The sequence below is a fragment of the Pinus tabuliformis genome, chromosome 2_1 (genome assembly GCF_031772625.1).
Source record: "Pinus tabuliformis cultivar Carrire ecotype Pingquan chromosome 2_1, CPIR1, whole genome shotgun sequence".
NCBI lineage: Eukaryota > Viridiplantae > Streptophyta > Pinopsida > Pinales > Pinaceae > Pinus > Pinus tabuliformis.
This window is the reverse complement of record NC_142299.1, coordinates 276,516,681-276,536,236: the sequence shown is the minus strand read 5'-3', so window position 1 is coordinate 276,536,236 and position 19,556 is coordinate 276,516,681. Positions and strand designations below refer to the sequence as shown.

Here is a 19,556-nt window from a genome sequence, read left to right as displayed (position 1 = left end):
ATAATCATTAAACCCTCAACTCTAGATAAAATTTATGCTTTGATCATATAAACCCTCGAAATTGTTTACCTATAAGAACAAAAACCATCTTTATTAAAAAGGAAGAGCTCTCCATTGTCCAAATTCATACCCATGTAAAAATTACCAAAATCTCAATAAGGACACGCAAAATGCTTACTTGTGCATTGTCTTTTCATGAATTGTTGGCCCCAAATAAGATCTGCATTATCATAATAATTAAACGCTCACATATAGATAAAATTTATGCTTTGATCATATAAACCCTCGAAATTGTTTAACCATAAGAACAAAAATCATATTTAGTAAAAAGGAAGAACTCTCAAGAGTCCAAATTCATACTCATGTAGAAATTGCCAAAATTTTCAAGATCTGCCTTATCATAATCATTAAACCCTCAAATTTACATAAAATTTATGCTTTGATCATATTAACCATCCAAATTGTTTACCCATAAGAACAAAATTCATCTTTAGTAAAAAGGAAGAACTCTCCATTATCCAAATTCATACCCATGTAGAAATTACAAAAATTTTCAAGATCCGCATTATGATAATCATTAAACCCTCAACTCTAGATAAAATTTATGCTTTGATGATATAAACCCTTGAAATTGTTTACCCATAAGAACAAAAATCATCTTTAGTAAAAGGAAGAACTCTCCAATGTCTGAATTCATACCCATATAAAAATTACCAAAATTTTCAAGATTTATCATAATCATTAAACCCTCAACTCTAGATAAAATTTATGCTTTGATCATATAAACCCTCAAAATTGTTTACCCATAAGAACAAAAATCATCTTTAAAAAGGGAGAACTCTCCAGAGTCCAAATTCATACCCATGTAAAAATGACTAAAATCTCCATGCCGAATGACCTTGCCCTTCCTCCATCTAATCATTGATGCTCTCCTCAGGTGTTTCCCATGCAAACTCCATTTGGGGTTTGAATCCCATGAAATCCATAGATCGTATTCCTTCTTCTAGAATTTCCACGCACATATAGACAAGGCAGAGAAAAATGCAGTGCTACAATGTGATGTTGTAATTTGTGAATATTTTATTTGAACCCAAAGCTAAACTGGAAATGAAAAAGAAAATAAATATTTATAATGGAAAAAATAAAAGAAATATTTATAATATAAAATAAAATATATAAATTGAAATTGGGTTAAATGATTTATTTTTAATAAGAATTTGTTATTTTTGCATAAGACGCTAAGTTAAAAAGAAGAAGAATAAGTTAAAAATGATATTGGGATGAGTGTAAACATTTAAATATGACCTCAATTAATAATAAAAAGTTAAATTAATAAAAATAATAAAATTCAATTTGTTATATTTTGATCTTGTTATTAACTTGTGAATAGGTTTTGTTACAATACCATGGGCCAATACCATGACTTATCAATACTACAAGTCCAAAAACCACAACCTATTTCACAACCAAAATATTTTATAACAATATGACAAGATTCTTAACCATGGATATTCACCCCCACATTACGGTATATATTATTAACTTGTAAAAAATAGCAATTGTTACAATACCATGTGTAAATACCATGGATTATCAATACCACATGCCCAAAACACAAATTATTTCACAATCAAAATATTTTATAACAATATGACAAGATTGTTAACCATTGATATTCACCCTCACTTTACGATGGATATTAATACCATGGGCCAATACCATGGCTTATCAATACCACATGCCAAAAAACCATAACTTATTTCATAGTAAAAATATTTTATTTTAATTTAATTTTACAATATTTTTTTAATTGAATCTAAAAGGGAAAATGTTACAATTTGAGATATATCTAAACACTCTATTCTCATGACTACTAAAAATATTCCCATAGAAATTAAATTAAGGTTTTAATAAAATTAAGCTAAGATGGATCTATATATATATATATATATATATATATATATATATATATATATATATATATATATATATATATATATATATATATATATATATATATATATATATATATATATGTCTTAGCTAACGATCCATGGGATGAGAATAAGCAAAAGCAAGAAAATTGGCTAATTATAATAGATTAAATATAGTGCATGACTTTTTAAAGTTTTTCATTATTTTATTTTCTTTGACATGATTGATCCAAAATATATGTTTAATATTTTACAACCAATTAAGTTTTTTTTAATTTAGATAATTTCTTAAACACAATACAATGTGATCAAATTTAAGAGAGAGTTGGGGAGGGGAAGGAGAGAAGGAGGGAGAGAGAGAGAGAAAGAGAGAGTGATGGGGAAGAGAGAGAGTGAGGTGGGAGAGAGGGAGTGAGAGGAAGGAAGAGAGGGGAGAGAGAGAGAGATAAATGGAGTTTGAGTGGGGGAGAGAGGCAGGAAAGAAAAAAGACATAGAGAGATAAAGGTGGAGAGAGAGAGGAGTGAGAAGGGAGAAATGGAGAAAGAGTGAGGGAGAAAGGAGAGGAGGGAAAAGAAAGAAAAGGAGAGGATAGAGATAGGGAGAGAAGGGGAAGGGAGAGAGATGGACACATGGAGATGGATAAGGACATGGATGGGAGGAGATAGTGATAGATTTGGAAGGAAGAGAGATAGAGAGGGAGGGTGATTTGGGGGGAGAGAAGATAGAGATGAGGAGAGAGAGATGGAAATGGAGGGTGTAGGAGAGGGAGGGAACACAAAAAATATAGAGGGAGAAAGGTGGAGAGAGATAGGGGGTGAAAAGCGAGTCATGGAGAGAGAATGAGGGAGAGATGAGAGAAGGAGGGAATAGAGAGAAGGATATAGACAGAGAGGGAGATAAGGGGAAGAGAGGGAGAGAGAGTGTGTGTATGTTTGGGGGGTGAGATAGAGAGAGGGAATAACAAAGAGACACAAATATCTCTCTCTCTCTCTCTCTCTCTCTCTATATATATATATATATATATATATATATATATATATATATATATATATATATATATATATATATATATATATATATATATATATATATATATATAACCTAGATCAATATTAACCGTATAACTATCAAGTGCCGAGAGATATCCAATCTCTCGAGGTGCAAACATTTCCTCAAGTTTTGCAGTAGAAAAAATTTTTTGCACCTCAAGGGATTGGACCCCTCTCGGTACTTGATAGATCCGAGTTTAAGATGGATCTAGGTCAGTTAATATGAAATTAAAGTAGTTTTTGTTTGATATTATAGTCTTAAAAAATAAAATTTCCCTTCAAATTGGAAATAGATCCAATTAGATTGAATGAATAGATTTTTAAAATATGCATAAAAAGATTTTTTTAATTAAAAATTATATTTTTAAAATTACAAATTATTAGAGATAAATAATTCAAAGTTGGCTCACCTATACACCATGTGAGGTTGAAGAAGTGTTCAAGGAAGGATAAACTATCAACTAATGTTTCACAACCTTTCAATCCCCTATCACTTGTAAATTTAGATTGCTTGACACAATTAAGATGACTAACATAAAAAACTGATTCATATTATTTTAGTACTTGTTAGGTAGTTGTATTTTTTTTCTTAGATTGAATTAGTCATTCATGTTAGTCATTTCTAGTTGTATTACTTATTAGCTAGTCACATATTTTAACCTGCGACTACATTAGTGATTTATTTTAGTCATTTTTAGTTCGGTCACTTAGGATTGCTCATTTTTCGTAGTATTTCACTTGGAGAAGTTGTGGTGACTAACTTTATTAGTCACCTAGTCACTAATTTATCATTTTCTACTAGTGGTCAATACTCGTTTATTCCTACAAATTTTCATCAAAATCATCGAAACTCGAGCCGTCAATGTATTTAACACTTCTGACCCATTCAACCAAAGTTTTATTCACAGAGAACACTCAAAAGCTTACTAGGTTTCCTTCGTTAGAATCCAACAATCCGCTTACCCAAAAAATTGTTATGCTCTAAATTCTAAAGTCTCCCCTGCAAATTCTATGAAACAATGAACCATTAGAACTCCAAATTATGCACAACTACCATTAAATAAGAAAACATTTTTCAAACATTTACCTATCAAATTGTTGTCGAGGAGGTTGAAAAGCCCATGTCCTGCTACATAACCAAACACCTTCAGCGTTCTACACAATAATTTTACTGGTCACATTCGTCGAGTTAAAAAAAAAAAATCACTTGGTAACATTGAAAACTTGACAACGAGGAGTTATGCCACATAGAAAATACAAGGACAAAAAAAGGAAGTCAAATGTCAATGAGTGCCACAACACCAAGAAAAAAATAAAACAACCACTTTGAACAACGAAAAAAATTAAATCCACTTCTTGATAATCCATTAACTATAATAATAAATTCTCCACCAACACTCTTAAAACATAATGAACACCACGAGAGCTCAAAGTAGCTCAAATTAACTCCCATCTATACAAAGGATCACCCTTCCCTGTACCTACACTGTACAATCGAAATCTTTTTTCTCTATCGTGCATGGCAAGGTGGCATCAACTCTCGAAATCCAAAGTCAAGGATACGACAATGAGCTGATGTCAAGCAAAAATTTCAATCAAAAGTCTAATGTTAACTATTGATATTTGAAAATTTACACCATTACAGACAAACTAATAACTTTAAACTAATCATATATCTCATTGTCTAAGTAGCGACATAATAATTCATAAAAATATATATTTATTGAATAAATTAATTAACTGACACTAAAAGAAAATAAAAAAAAAATTGAAATGAAAGTTCAAAACGCATGACCAATCAATCCTTGTTATGTGAGGGCATGTAATCCATCAATAGTTTTCGTTCAATAGAAATTACAAATTTTAATACTTAAATACAAATTATCTTCGAAATTTGGAATTTGGCATTTGTAGCTACAATGACATCATAGCCATCTATTTTCTACCTACCATCATACCATTCCACTTATGTTCAACCTCATCTCATCACCTCACTGCTTTATTGATTTCCCACAACTTGCTCTCCCATTCTGCCACTACTGATTGTTCTCATAAACATTAAATTCTTATCTCTCTTCATCCACCACACCCCCAAAATGAAGCAATTTTCTCTCCCTTGACTCTGCTCTGATGTTTCTCCTGTGGCCAAAGCTTGTTGTTATGTTTTCTTACATCATTTTGCCACCACATTTTTGACACTCCCCATCCACAACTCGATAGTCAATGCCCTATGTCATTGTTATATGTTTCGTTTTAAATCGGTGCTCTCACATCATTCTATTTTCATGTAGAGGAATAAAGCGAAATAAATTCTAATACAATCTTTGTTTCTGTAGATTTCCAGAAGGTAGCATTTTATTTTTAATCTCACCCATTCAATTAAATTCCTTTTTCATTCAGGTCTCCTCTACGAATTGGTCAGTGAATAGGTTTAGAAGAACATGAAACATATTTTCAAATTGGACTCATTAAGATGTACCTGTTGGAAAGGTAGAGACGCTTAAACACAAATTCACACACAAAACACACGAGTTGTGCATCTTCTATTGATTACATAAAACTTGATAATTGCAATGAATCTCGTGAAGGGTATTTAACCTTTTCCAACTAGTGACTCACCTAAAATATATTGACTTGCAACCACACACTTAATTCGACTATGACTTAACTTGACTTGACTCAATGCTTCAACGCTCAACACTCAACACTTAGTTAACTAAATCTATAATTTTAGCCAACTCCTCATGCAGGAGTAATTATCTTATTTTAACACTTCCCCTTAATTACAACATCTAAACTAAAACTGACTCATAACAACTAAATCATGCCCGCTGGTCTATGTCTCAGCTAGGCTTACAACACCCAAGTTTCTTCTATGAAAATGAAACAAATCTTTTTCTAATGACCTAATAAATATATCAGCCAATTGATTACTAGATTTACTAGGCTTCAAGTGAACTTCTCCATTTCTCACAAGTTCTCTAATAAAGTGATATCTAGTACCAATACGCTTTCCTCTTTTGATTCTTCGATAGTGCAATCATTGAGATGTTGTCACAATATATTGTTGTTCATCCTTGTTGTTTCGACTTCATTTCATCAAATACTCTTCTCAACCAAACTACTTGACATGCTGTTGATGTTGCTACTACATATTCTACCTCTACTGACAAAAGTGTCGCAATGGGTTGCTTCTTAGATGCCCATGAAATCACAGATGAACCAAGATGGGACACAAAACCAGAAGTGCTCTTCCTATCATCCAAACTTCCTGTAAAATCACTATCTGTATATCGAGTCAAATCCTTCTTTTATGTGATTTCACACATTATGCCACAATCTCTAGTTCCTACTATGTATCTCAAAATTATTTTTCTTGCACTCCAATGTGTGTCTTTTGGAGTCTCCATAAATATGGAAATCAAAGTCAGTCCTTTCATGATATCTAATCTTTTAGATGTGAGATACATGAGGCTACCAACTAGTCTTTTGAGTAGAGTTGGATTGACATTTGATCCTTCATCATCCTTGCTTAACGTTATACCTGTTGGAACTTGTGTAGGGATATGTTTGAAATTTTCCATCCTGAATCATTTTAGCAAATATTTGGCATATTTATTTTGACAAATAAGAATTCCTTTTTCACATTTCTCAAGTTCTATGCCAAGAAAATATTTCATGATACCAATATCTATCATCTCAAATTCTTTCACCATAGATGCTTTAAATTCATCTAACTCAAAATCACTTGTAAAAATCAAGTCATCAACATATAAGAAACAATCAAAATTATGTCCATGCTCATTTACCATTGTGTACATGGTAGGCTCAATGTTGCTTCTGCAAAATCCATTCTTAGTCATGTAGTTGTCGATTATGCTATACCAAGCTCTAGGTGCTTGCTTCAGTCCATAGAACGCTTTCTTCAACTTGTAAATTATATCTTCATTACCTTCAACTCCATAACCTGGAGGTTGCTACACATAAATTTCTTATTCTATAATTCCATTCAAGAAGGCTGATTTCACATTTATCTGATATACTTTCCACTTGTTCTGAATTGTTGTGGCTAGAACTATTCTTACAGTATCCAATCTTCCTACAAGAGAAAATGGTTGTCCAAAATCTATTCCTGGTTGCTACAAGTCTTGCTTTAAATCTTTCAATTTCACCTTATCATTGAACTTTTTCTTATACAGCCACTTCACACCAATGATATTTTTTTCCTTTGGTAAATCAATCAAATCTCATGTATCATTCTTTTCAATATCTTCAATTTCTTCGTCCATGGCTTGCACCCAATTTTCATCTCTGATTTCTTTTTCAAAAGAAGAAGGTTGTAATGACAATAATAAAAAAATTGAACTAACATCCAAATCATCATAAATATCTTTCAAACTTCTCATATTTCTCTTACCATTGCTTGATTCATCACTTGATTGATTGTTAGGAGAATTTTGGTATGTTGATTTACGTGAAGATCCATGCTGCTCTAAAATTATTAGAGTCCTTGTTGGTGTGTCTCTGTTTGATGTCTTCACCTGTGATTCTTGCTGCTCCTTTTTGGGTACATCATCTTCTTCCATTAGTGGCATTTGTGCATCAAATATTTTGTCTAGAGTCCCATTCCATGACTCTTGTTCTTTAAACACAACATCTCTATTAGTTATGGTCTTCTTCGTGATACGGTTATACTATTTGTAAGCTTTTGACAGCTTGCTATGACGAGTAAATATGCAATTTTCACTTTTCTCATCCAATTTTCCTCTTCGATATTTAGGCACATGTGCATAAGCTACACATCCAAATACTATGAGATGAGATATGCTACAAGACATACCTGACCATGCTTGGTCTAGTACTCTGTTCATCACGCTCTTTGTAGGAGATTTGTTGATCAAATAAATAGCACATGCAACTACTTTTGCCCAATACTCATTAGACATGTTTATTCCTTTCAACATGTTTCTTGCCATGTTCATAATTGTCTTGTTCTTTCTCTCTGCTACACCATTCTGTTGTGATGTGCATCTAGCTGTAAAATGTCTTCTCATTCCATGTTGTTTGTAGTAATTATGGAAAGCCTTTCATTCATATTCTCCACCATGATCTGACCTCAATACCTTGATTTGTCGATCACATTGGTTCTCTGCTAAGGCTTTGAATTCTTTGAACTTTGGGAAAGTTTCATACTTCTTCTTCAAAAGGTAAACCCAAGTCTTTCTACTATCAATGAACGTGAGGAAGTAACAACTTCCACCAATTGACTGTGTCCTCATAAGTCCACAAAAGTTTGTATGCACTAGCTCAAAAGGTTGCTTTGATCCGTATTCAACTCCCTTTAGAAAAATTTCACAGTGTTTTTTTCCCAAGATGAGACACTCACAAGTACTAGCAGGTTCTCTGATGGGAGGTAACTCTCACCATCCATTTCTATTGCAACAATCTTAAACCAGAAAATTGCAAGTGTTCAAATCGAAAGTGCCATAACCAATAATCATTAGAACACACAACTGTAAAAGAATTGACCTGGTTACTGGAATTCATAACCAGAGGAAAGATTTTTTTCCTCGTCATTTGCATCTTTTCTATCAACTGCTTGCTTGGCGGCTTGTCATATATAACACATTCTTGACCTTGAAAAATGAGTCTGTATCCCTTGTGTGCCAATTGACCATCAATTATCAAATAATTTTTGAGACCAAGAACATAATATACCTCTAAGATTGTCTTTGTCTCCCTCTTCTTGGTCAAAATGTTGACCACTCCTTTTCCATCTATATCTATAGTCTTGTTAGTCCCCAACTTTACCTCTATTTTCACAGATTGATTCAAATTTTCAACCAAATTCTTGTTGCATGTCATGTGGATACTGCAACCACTGTCCAATAGCCACACATTATCTGAAGGTTCATGCATGGTATGACATGCTAGGAACATGGATTTAATACTCTCTTTAGTGACATTAAGTCTCAGGTTCCCTTGATCAGCTCTTTTCTTCCTACAATCACGAGCATAGTGACCAAATTTATTGCAATAATAACATCTCACCTTTGATTTGTCAACTCTTTGATTATTATTGAAGCTTCTGCAATTGCTTCCACATTCTTGTTAATGCTCTTCTCGGCCATCTCTCTGACCACCATATCCTCTGCCTCATCCTCTGTCTCTCGATCTACTTCTGCCTCGACCTTTGTCTCTTGAAATAGAAACCTGACTTTTGAAAGTGGTCTCTAAAGTGGAATCTTTATTTCTGTCTATCGTTGCCTCAAGCGATAGAAGTGATCCCATCAACTCATCAAATGAGAGGGATGTCAAATCCTTGGGTTCTTTTATGGTTGCTTCCATAATATCAAATTTGGTAGACATAGATATGAGGACCTTCTCAACCATTGTTTGATATTTAATTTCATCACCATAAATTTTCATTGATTTATGATAGACATAACCCAATTCATGAATTAATCGATGTCCTCTGTCTCCTTCATCTACAAACTTTCAAAATCTCTCTTAGTAATCTACAACTTAACAATATTGACTTTAGCCATAGCTTTATAGCTTGTCACCAAAGTATCCCATGCTTCCTTCGTTGAAGATGTGATCATAATATTATGGAACACTACTCGGTCCACTCCTTGCTGGATAAATTGCAACATTTGTGGATTCTTCTTCTTGTATTTCTTCCATGGTTCCCTCTTTGCATTAGTGAGTGCTTGTTCTTTTGTTTCATCTTTAGGTTCTGAAAACCCAAACTGGACATAATCTGAAACATCATGATCTTGCAATGTGGTCGCAATATTAAAGGCCCACACATTAGATTGGAAATTTGAAAAAGTCATCTTTCTACAAAAAAAAAATCTTCAGAAACCGTAATTTTTTCTTATAGTGAAGAAATCGTCCTAAATTTAAATTTGAAACAGACACTACCCTACCCTTTCATTAGTGTCTGCCGTTACATATTTCTACTATAATTGACACTCGAGAAGCCTTTAAATCTATTGAAAATCCTTGCTGAATCGAGGGGTTGTGTTCAAAGGTAGTGTTTGTTGAGATTTAGACGAAAACAAGAACGGATGGCAAGAAAATTTCTGCGAGCCAGCGGCCAAGTTTTGGTCATCTCATGGTGGCTGGAAAACAAGGATGCGTAGATGAGTATCACAACTGCATGAAGAATTTTCAGAGACGGGAGATCGGTTCCATCGGCAACAGGGCCTTCAACAACACTAATGCACAGGAAAAATTCTGGAATTTTCAGCTGCAGGAAGAGTTTGAGACCTATGACCCAAAAGCACACTGGTTTTTAGAGATGTAGTTCTTAAGGAAGAGATCGAAAATCATAGAAATAGTTGCAGCACGGGATATTATATTTTCGTTGGCACAATCTAGTGTTTGTGCAGCATTTAGTAGAGAGACGAATAGAAAAGTCCGCTTCCTGAACATAAGTCCAGATGAAGTGATTCACACGCTGTTTTATAACAACAATGAGTCTCTTATCACTCCATCGATTTATGCTTTAGATAACTTCAGTTCACTGAAATGCAGAACAACACCGATTGAATACATTAGAAGGGGCAAACCAGATGCAGGTTTTTCTTTATTCGAGTCAGAGTCATTGAAGTGGCCAGGTTTTGTAGAGTTTGATGATGTAAATGGAAAAGCCCTTAAGTTTTTGATTTGAAGAATTATAAAATGTTGACTCAATATCTGATGAACAAGTTCAAGAAATAAAAATAAGTCCAGGCATAATGTTATTAATAGTTGAGAGAACTTTTGTTCATGTTCCTCTGAAGATCTTATCCATAGAAGATGGTACAGTTTTAAAATCCTTCAATTTTTTCTTGGATCGCAACAAAAAATTAGATTTCTTTGAGAAATTCAATGAAAAGCTCCTTGTAAAAGAAGAAAGCAAGAACCTCTAAATACTAGATGTTCGGAATTCTCACATGGATGAAGTGAGTAGGACATAGTTTATGACACCGCCAGCCTTTATTTTCTTGTATGAGAATCAATTATTTTTAACATTCGGCAATTGGACTGTTGCTGTTTGGAATTTCCGAGGAATGTTTGTAACATGTTTTGAAGAACACTTGTTATGGCATCTTGACTGCAACACAAATAACATCTATATCACTATTGACCAGGATTTGATAATTTCTTATTGCAATGCCCATCCTGATGGATCTGATGAAAAATAAAATGTGGGCTCGATAAACATGAGCAAAATCTTAACTGGAGAATGTCTTGCTAAGATTCGTGGAAATGATACAAATGTAAGGATTAGTCTTGGGAATTAGCCAAATGCATTGGCCATCAGAAGCACTATTCAAGAACCTCTCGAAGACATTACTGCTCTTTTCTATGACGAGGAGAGAAATGAGATCTACGCAGGCAATAGACTGTTGGAAATTTCTAGGAATTTCAAACACAAAAGAAATTGCACAGAGAACAACACTCTGTTTTTAATACATGATCTTAACCATAACAAAAAATAACTGTTACAAAATAGTCTTCCTCTTCAGAGGAGTTACAACAGGAACGCTTCAGTTCCAGAAACTAATTTCACTATCTCAGCACTGCTGTGCGTTTCAGAAATTACAAAACTCTCTCTCAATTCTACACACTGTTGTGTCTGCCCTTGCATTTTTGTTTATATATAATGAATAACACATACTTCCGTAAAATAGAAAATAATAAAATTAAAAATTTCACCTACATTTACCAACCGCGGTAAATATCATTAATTACACGGCTGAAAATATCTTATCTGAATTTAATGCGTGGCCCATCACAACATCACACCATCGCATCGGCGGAAGAGAAAAGATGTGCCGCCACTTCCATAACCGTTGAATCATGCGATTTGCGATATGCGATCAGATCGCATCGCAAAATCACAATCGCAGACAATCGAAGGGACGCAGTGAAGGTTGACAAGGAAATGTGCGATATGCGATCTACGACTTGATCGCATCGCAGGGAACTCAAATGGAGGTTTTCTGGAAACAGAACGCTGCAGTCGCTGTCACTCCACGACAGTTTAAATTATCATTCCAACACTCCCCTTTAATTTCAACTGTTGGGTTTTTTTGCATACCCAGGCATTTCCTGAAATGATCAAAACTTTTCTTTCCCAATGGTTTTGTCAAGATGTCAGCTAACTGATCCTCTGTTCTGCAGTGCTGTAAAAAAATCTCACCATTGTTAAACAATTCACGTATGAAGTGAAATTTGGTGTCTATGTGCTTTGTCCTTTTATGAAAAGCAGAGTTTTTAGACAATGCTATTGCCGAGCTATTGTCACAGTAAATGGTTGTGCCCTTTTCTTGTTCATGACCCAAATCTCTGAGAACTCTTCTCAGCCACACTGCATGGCATGCTGCTTCTATTGTTTCCACATACTCTGCCTCTGCTATTGACAAAGACACAACTGGTTGCTTCTTGGAAGCCCATGAGATGGCTCCCGATCCCATATGAAACACATATCCCGATGTGCTTTTCCTATCATCAACACTTCCAGCCCAATCACTGTCAGTGTAACCTGTCAACATGAAACTTTCAGAAGAGGAGTATAAAATACCAAACCCCTTCGTTCCATTCACATACCTTAGAATCCTCTTGGCTGCCTGCCAATGAGTCTCTTTCGGTCTTTCCATAAATCTGGAGATTAAACTCACAGCGTGCATAATGTCCGGCATAGATGCCGTCAAGTACATAAGGCTACCAACTATGCTCTTGTATAGTTTTGGATCAAAATCCTTGCTGCTGTCTTCTTTGGTCAATTTCAACCCCATTACAGTTGGAGTCACAGCTGCCTTGTTGTTTTGCATGTTAAATCTCTTTAACACTTCTTCTACATATTTAACTTGAGAAATGAAAACACCATTTTCACTTTGGTCTACTTCAATTCCAAGAAAATATCTTAAGAAGCCCAAGTCAATCATTTCAAATTCACTTTTCATGACTGCTTTAAAATCAGCAATGAGAGAAGCATCATTGCTAGTAAAAATAAAATCATCTACATATAAAACAACAATAAGAATCTTACCATCATTCTCTTTTATGTAGAGTGTGGGTTCACCATCACACTTATCAAACCCATTCTCAATCAGATAAGCATCTATTTTGTTGTACCATGCTCTTGGAGCTTGCTTCAGCCCATAAACAACCTTCTTTAATTTGGAGACTTTATGCTCTTGGCCTTCGACTTCATAGCCTGGAGGTTGTTCAACATAAACCTCTTCTTTTAACACTCCATTTAGGAATGCAGATTTAACATCCATCTAATACATCTTCCATTTGTGTTGTGCCGCAATATACAACACTGTTCTGACTGTTTCCTTCCTTGCTACTGGTGCAAAGGTTTCATCATAGTCTTTGGCTTGTTGCTGCTTGTAGCCTTTCACAACAAGTCTTGCTTTGTGCCTGTCAATCTTGCCTTCAGCATTGCTTTTGGTCTTATAGACCCACTTAACTCCAATGGCATTTTGCCTTCAGGGAGGTCCACTAACTCCCATGTTCTACTCTTCTCAATTGTACCAATTTATTCATTCATTGCTTCAATCCATTTATCTTCATTTACAGCATCTTCAAAATGAACTGGGTCATCAACATGACAATACAAAGCGAATAATGAATTCTGACCGATATCGTTACTTACCTCTCCTTGTTCATAAATCTCATTCAGATTTCTGAATCTTGGTCTTCTTGGTGTGCTTGGAGTTCCATCCGAACTTGAGGGTATTTCTGATCCCTATGGTGTGCTTGGAGAAGCAGTTCCTTGACTTCTCAAGGTTGTTCGAATTCCAGCTTGTGGTGTGGTTTGTTGTACTTTCTGTGGTGGAGGAGGAGCCACCAAGGAAGGATTATTTGTTGTTGTCCCTTCCTCTTCTTCTTCGTGAGAAACAATTGCCTTCACATTCACTGTCTTCTCTAAGCTTCCATCTCAAGCTTCATCTTCAATGAACTGTACATCTCTGCTTACTATCAATTTCTTGGTGGATGGATTATAGAGTTTGTATGCTTTTGACTCATCAAAATAGTCAAAAAAGACACACTTCTCCCCCTTACTGTCAAGCTTCTTCCTTAGCTGATCCGGTACATGTGCATATGCTACACAACCAAATACTCTCATGTGAGTGACAGTTTGTTTTTGACCACTCCATGATTCTTCTGGTATTTTGTTCATGACAACTTTAGTTGGGCATCTATTCAAGATGTAAACTGCGCAAGTAACAACTTCTGCCCAATACTCATGGGGCAACTATTTTGCCTTCAGCATACTTCTGACCATGTCAAGAATGGTCCTATTCTTCCTTTCAGCAACACCGTTTTGCTGAGGTGTATATCTCGCAGTGAACTGCTTTTGTATGGCATTCTCTCTGCAAAAATGCAGAAAGTATTTGGAGATGTACTCTCCTCCTCTATCTGTTCTGAGCACTTTGATATAATGCCCACACTACTTCTCAACAAGAGTTTTGAAGTGGCGGAATTTCTCAAACACTTCACTCTTCTGTTTTAGCATATACACCCATGTATTTCTGGTGTAATCATGAATGAAAGTTAACACATATTTATTTCCGGCAAATGATTGTATTTGCATCGGTCCAGACACATTAGAGTGAACAATTTCCAAGGGTGCTTTTGCCCTTATACTCTTTCCTGCTGGAAAGCTTTCTTTGTGTTGCTTGCCCAAGATGCAGCCTTCACAAAGGCTGTCCGGTTTCTCGATCAATGGCAATCCCTTTACCATTCCCTTTCTGTGCAACAGATTCAAGCCTCCGAAATTGAGATGTCCAAATCTCAAGTGCCACAACCAATTCTCATCTTTCACTTGTTCCTGAAAGACTTCTTGTGTTATAGCTGCAATAGTTCTTCCTTCCTTCAAATCTGCCCTGAGTTTGAGAGGAAACATTTTATTACTGGTCATCTGCACCTATGCAATGATCTTGTTACTTGGAGGTATGTCTCTGATTGTACACATATCATCTTTGAAGAACACATTGTAACCTTTGTTAATGAGCTGTCCAATGCTCACGAGATTACATTTCAGACCAGGTACATAGTATACCTTTGGCACAATCATCTGTTCTCCATTTCTTGCTTGGATACTGACTCTACCATTACCCTTGACATATATCTTACTATTAGTTCCTGTTGTTACCTCAGATTCCACATTTTCATCCAGATTGGAAAACATTGCAATATTTCCAGTCATGTGATTACTACAACCTAAGTTTAAGAACCAAAAATCTTCTTGTTTGTCTTGTGCAATGTTACATGTAAACAGCACAATATTTGGATTCTTATCTTCTTCATTTGCAAAATTAGCATTCTGCCTACAATTCATGTCATTTTGTTTTTTCCTACATTCATTGGCGTAGTGCCCATATTTATTACAATAATGACATTGGACTGGGGATTTGTCATACCTTTGTCCGTGAGCTTGTTGTTTACTTGAACCTTCATCTTGGTTCTGATTGCAACTCCTTCCGCTTGTGCTTGTAGGATTATTTCTGCCTTTGTTTCGGCTTCTTCCACGACCTCTATTATTTGCTCTACCTCGACCTTTTCCTTGGCCAAAAGACATCTGAGTCTTGAATGCTTGCTCAAAAGAGGAATATGTTCCTCTACTCAGTCTGTGTTCATGAGACATAAGAGAAGCACTCAGTTCATCTACTGTGAACTGTGAGAGGTCCTTTGTTTCTTCTATTGCTACCACAATAGCTTCAAACCTTGAAGGTAATCATCTCAAGATCTTCTCTACAATCCTTCTTTCTTCAAGAATCTCACCATGAGATCTTATCTGGGTTATCAACCCAATAACCTGAGTGAAGAATGAATCTATTGTATCAGATTCCTTCATGTTGAGTGTTTCAAAGTCTCTCCTCAACATCTGCAACTTTGCAGTCTTCACCTTCTCCATGCCTTGATAGGCAGTTTTGAGAATATCCCATGCCTCCTTGGATTTTGTTGCTGCTGCAATCCGTGGAAAAACACTTTCATGTACTGATTGGAAGAGAAAAAAGAGGGCTTTGGCATCCTTCTTCCTGTTGCTCTTCAACTGGTCTCTTTCTGCTACTGTCAAAGCAGCCAATGCTGTTGCATCTACAGGTTCAGCATAGCCAGTTTCAACCAGCTCCCATATTCCTTGAGAAGCAAACAATGCTTTCATTGTTATGGACCAATAGCTGTGATTTTTCCCATTAAACTGTGGCAGTTGGGAATTTTTCAAACCAGATCCAGCATCTGCCATCTTAACCTGTATAAATAAAGAAGGGATACTAATTGTATAATTAAAAACAAGCAAAAAACTTTCTCTGCTAGAGAAAATCTGCTCAATAAGCTTCTTACAGCTCCTACAGTGAAAAAACAAACTCTGTTTTTTGACTCACTAAGTGCCTAGACCAGCTATGATACCATGTTGGAAATTTGTTGGAATTTCAAACACAAAAGAAATCGCACAGAGAACAACACTCTGTTTTTTAATACAGGATCTTAATCATAACAAAAAGAAACTGTTACAAAATAGTCTTCCTCTTCAGAGGGGTTACAACAGGAATGCTTCAGTTCCAGAAACTAATTTCACTATCTCAGCACTGCTGTGCGTTTCAGAAATTACAAAACTCTCTCTCAAATCTACACACTGCTATGTCTGCCCTTGCATTTTTTTTATATATAATGAACAACACATACTTCTGTAAAATAGAAAATAATAAAATTAAAAATTTCACCTACATTTACCAACCACGGTAAATATCATTAATTACAGGGCTGAAAATATCTTATCTGAATTTAATGCGTGGCCTATCACAACATCGCACCATCGCATCGGCGGAAGAGAAAAGATGTGCCACCGCTTCCATAACCGTTGAATCATGCGATTTGCGATATGTGATCAGATTGCATCGCGAAATTGCAATCACAGACAATTGAAGGGACGCAGTGAAGGTTGACAAGGAAATGTGCAATATGCGATCTGCGACTTGATCGCATCACAGGGAACTCAAATGGAGGTTTTCTGGAAACAGAACGCTGCGGTTGTTGTTGCTCCACGGCAGTTTAAATTATCATTCCAACATAGACATGGTTTAATACATGTGTGGTCACATTGATCAGCTTGTTTTTCAAATTTGGAAATCCAGTCAATCATTCAAAGCACAGTTGTGACAATCATCTACCTGTCACTGTTTTCTGTCCACCACGCGACGGCCAAAGCTTGGTCGCGGACTTGCAGAAATTTTCTTCCTATCCATTCTCTTTTTCGTCTAAATCTCAATAAACACTGCCTCCGAACATAACCCCTTGATTCAGCAAGGGTTTTCAATAGATTTAATGGCTACCCGAGCTGCAATTACAGTAAAAATCTGTTACGGCAAAATCTTGTTGAAAACGCAGGGTGCTGTCTGTTTCAAATTTGTGATAAACGAGTGGTTCAATCTTGGTGGAGAATATGATTCGAAGGAATTCTATCATTACGGCAAATAACATCAAATCTGAAGATTACTCTGTGTTGTAAAGGCAGAGGAGATTAAGCACAAATTCACACACAAAACACTAGCTGGCCAAGCACAAATTCACACACAAAACACTAGCTGCGGCGCCAGCTGCAGCTCTTTTATTGATTACACAAAACTTGATTTACTACAGTTTCTCATTGGAGCTCTAATGCCAATTTGTTGGAAAAGCACAAGAGATTAAACATAAATTCACAAACAAAATACACAAGTTGATGCTCTTCTATTGATTACACAAGACTTTATAATTACAATTAACCGGGTGAAGGGCATGTAACCTTTTCCAACTAGCAAGTTATCTAAAATATGTTGACATGCAACTACACCTTTAATTCAACTATGACTTAACTCAACTTGAGTCAACACTCAGTTAACTTACTCTCTAATTTTATGGAACTCCTGAGAATGTAATTAACTTATTTTAACAATATCCTCATCAACCATTTCCTAGTATCACCCAAATGACATCGGGTTCTGCAACCTCAGTTGTCCATCGATTTCGCTATAAATTCTTCGGCCTGCCTGTCGATGTGATGGTTGTTATTTTCATAGGATGGGCTCGATGTCATTCCAGATAGAGGAGACAACCACTGACTCAGTTTCCCCAGGGAAGGCATATCGCTATTGTTAGGGAAATCCTTGCTGCCTATTTCGTTGTCATAGTCCAACATGGGAAGAACAAAAGCACTGAGCTCTTCCTTGTCATCTTCATATTGTGTACTGGCTTGCAGCGTCTGCAACGTATTAAACCTCGTAGACTATGCCGATGAGAAAGAGGGTTTGGAATGTCAATAAACTTACATGGAAAGACATGGGCCAACTTGGTTGGTGGTTGGCGTGTAGAGTATCCAATAAGCAGGTGTCACACGAAAATTTAACTCGAAGTTTTATCCATAAAAATATGAAAGTTGGAGTTGTTTCCCGAAATCATGCATTCTTAAAAATAAGAAAGTTGGAGTTGTTTCTTGAAATCATTCACCCTCCACAAAATGCGTGATGAGAGTTGTAGCCCTGAAAGCCACCGTGTATGAAAGAACATTTTTAAATATCATGGAAAAATCAACACGTAGACCAACCAGCCAAACATCATTGCAATTCATATGAAGTAATGATTAAGTGTGGAATTTTTGAGTTTAGGTTGGATTAGCTTTAAAATTTGCTGTCAAATTTTGATCTGTGTTGTTTAAACTGGTTTTTCATTGTATACATAAATTCAACATTTTTAAAAATCTTAGGCATAGACATTTTGATTGTGAAAAATTCACTTGTCAAAATTATGATAATTTCAATGAAACCATATCAAATTCTAGACAAATTAAAACCTAAAAAATAACCAAAAAAAAACCCCAAAAAAATCACACTGAAAACACTACTTGAATCCAAACATCGCCTCGTGATGTGATATCATTTGAATCATAAGACATATCATGGATAGCATTGTAATTTTACAATTAAATCGTGCACAATTCAAGGATTTAGTATGTATTTAAACTTTTCTCGAAAGCTATACCAAAGTCCAGACAACCGGGCATATATTAGGCTTCAAACATCGCTTCCTTTTGCGAAATTATTACTGTAATCATAACACGTTGTGGACTAGTTTGGTATCTTACAACTCTAGGCTGTTGGGGGGCGAGGTTTAGAGTCGGATGAAGGATAGCTGAGGTTATAAACATAATGTTTATATCCAAAAAAAAATTAATGTAATTTTTTTTTAATTTAAGAAAAATAATTATAATTTAATTTTTTACGATAAAGGTTCTTTTTTTTCGTGAATTTAAAAAGAAATAGTTTAGTGTAATAGAGATGTTGTAATGTAATGTCTTATACACATTTTAATTCAGTCAACATAAAATAAAAAATAAAAATGGTTTTTTTTTTAATTTTTATAATTTATTGCCTACAGTTTTTGAGCTTCACGTTTATGAGAAACCATGGTATTGATCTGGATTATAATCTATTTAAAGGGGAAAATTAAACCAACCTAGATCTACCAAGTAGTGAGAGTGATCAAATATCCTGAGATGCAAAACACATCTCAAAACTCTTTTAGAGTGAA

The 19,556-nt window shown here is 35.3% G+C and overlaps 1 pseudogene; it reads left to right on the top strand.

The window, feature by feature from the left end:
• Positions 1-17,095, top strand: part of LOC149199846 (uncharacterized) — a 63,230-nt pseudogene extending 46,135 nt beyond the window's left edge.
• Positions 17,096-19,556: the final 2,461 nt, after the last annotated feature.